Below are 2,467 nucleotides of genomic sequence, written 5' to 3' on the forward strand. Positions count from 1 at the left end.
TCCAGTAAACTAGTCTGGGAGTGGCAGTCCTCTTTGTGGCAGTGCAAGGATGACATCTCCAGTAAACTAGTCTGGGAGTGGCAGTCCTCTTTGTGGCAGTGCAAGGGTGACATCTCCAGTAAACTAGTCTGGGAGTGCAGTCCTCTTTTGTGGCAGTGCAAGGGTGACATCTCCAGTAAACTAGTCTGGGAGTGGCAGTCCTCTTTGTGGCAGTGCAATGATGACATCTCCAGTAAACTAGTCTGTGAGTGGCAGTCCTCTTTGTGGCAGTGCAAGGATGACATATCCAGTAAACTAGTCTGTGAGTGGCAGTCCTCTTTGTGGCAGTGCAAGGATGACATCTCCAGTAAACTAGTCTGTGAGTGGCAGTCCTCTTTGTGGCAGTGCAAGGATGACATCTCCAGTAAAGGATCTCATCGAAAATTACTGTCCTCCTACAGACGAGGCAGTAAATATGGATTCATGGAATCAACCACTATTTTGTCAAATGCCCGTTCGACTCTCTATCGTGCAGATATACGGCTCTGATCAAGTTTTACGGTTTTGTCGTTTACATTTAATTGCTCCGACCTTGCCCCCAAATGTTCCCAAATTGACCTCATTTGGACCCACAATATTATCAGGCAAGGTTGCGCGGCACTATTTCTGGTATAGGTGGTGCTATTGTAGCTACTGTTGGAAATTTGAAAAAGAAAACAAAATGTTGACACTGCGCGCTCGCGTTGACCAGAAACCAGCAGTATATATTTTTGTAGCCTAAAAAAGTATTTAAAAATAATTACTGTGGCTCCCGTCCCCAATAATATAAAATGTGGAACAGCTCTGATATAATATTATATCTAACAAGTCATTCACCTGATACCTGCGTTATTACCAGGAAATAACAGACGCATTCCCACACCACAAGACCACCCAAACAGTGGTATTATGATTCACTGCGTGCAACTGTTGATTGTTTGGCTTGTATGTGAGTCAGTGACTCAGTACATTGTTAAGTAGCAGCTATTTAGATGCACTAAAGCACTTAAGGGACAAAAAGTTTGTTTTGTTTAACGACACCACTAGAGCACAATGATGCTTTTGTTAGGTCACATATTTAGCCAACAGTGATCGGCTATTAGATGTCAAACATATGGTCATTTTGATACAGTCATAGAGGGGAAACCCGCTACATTTTCCCGTTAGTAGCAAGGGATCTTTTATATGCACCATCCCACAGACATGTGGTGCACTGGCTGTGACGAGAAATAGCCCAATGGGCCGACCGACGGGGATCGACCCCAGCTGACCGCGCATCAAGCGAGCGCTGTACCACTGGGTTACGCCCCCCCCCCCCCCCCCCCAAAAAAAAAGCACTTAAGGTACCACATCACCATTTGTCGTGTCGTTGTACTTGTTGTTTAGGAAATAGTACTACAACATTTTGATATGCTTTTTGAAATCTTTCTTTGATGAGGGGCGGGATTTAGCTCAGTCGGTTGAGTGCTCGCCTGGGGTGTTTGCGTCACAGGATCGAACGACCTCGGTGGATCCATTCAACTGATTGTGTTTTTTCTGTCGTTCCAACCAGTGCACCACTGTGTGTAGGACAGTGCTGCTAATGGGAAAATGTGTACGTTTCCTCTGATGAATAAGTGTCGGAATTACGAAAAGTTTGACATCCAGTTACTCAACATGCTCTAGTGGTGTCGTTAAACAAAACAAACTTTAACTATCTTTGATGATTTACTTTTAAACAAAACCAATCAACCAACCAAACAAACAAACCTTCTTCTACTGTGAGCTCATGCTGTGAACTGTTAGGTTAGTTAGTTAGTTAGTTAACCTTTGTTAGGTTAGACATTTAGCTAACAGTGACCTTACTATTAGGTTAGACATTTAGCTAACAGTGACCTTACTATTAGGTTAGACATTTAGCTAACAGTGATCTTACTATTAGGTTAGACATTTAGCTAACAGTGACCTAATTATTAGGTTAGACATTTAGCTAACCGTGACTAACTATTAGGTTAGACATTTAGCTAACAGTGACCTAACTATTAGGTTAGACATTTAGCTAACAGTGACTAACTATTCGGTTAGACATTTAGCTAACAGTGACCTAACTATTAGGTTAGACATTTAGCTAACAGTGACCTTACTATTAGGTTAGACATTTAGCTAACAGTGACCCAACTATTAGGTTTGACATTTAGCTAACAGTGACCCAACTATTAGGTTAGACATTTAGCTAACAGTGACCTTACTATTAGGTTAGACATTTAGCTAACAGTGACCTTACTATTAGGTTAGACATTTAGCTAACAGTGACCTAACTATTAGGTTAGACATTTAGCTAACAGTGACCTTACTATTAGGTAAGACATTTAGGTGACAGTGACCTCCCTGTGATGCTTTTGTTAGGTCACATATTTAGCCAACAGTGACCTCACTGTGATGAATTGTGTGTGCGTGTGTGCGTGCGCGC

The sequence above is a fragment of the Gigantopelta aegis genome, chromosome 1, assembly GCF_016097555.1.
Source record: "Gigantopelta aegis isolate Gae_Host chromosome 1, Gae_host_genome, whole genome shotgun sequence".
Classification (NCBI taxonomy): Eukaryota; Metazoa; Mollusca; class Gastropoda; order Neomphalida; family Peltospiridae; genus Gigantopelta; species Gigantopelta aegis.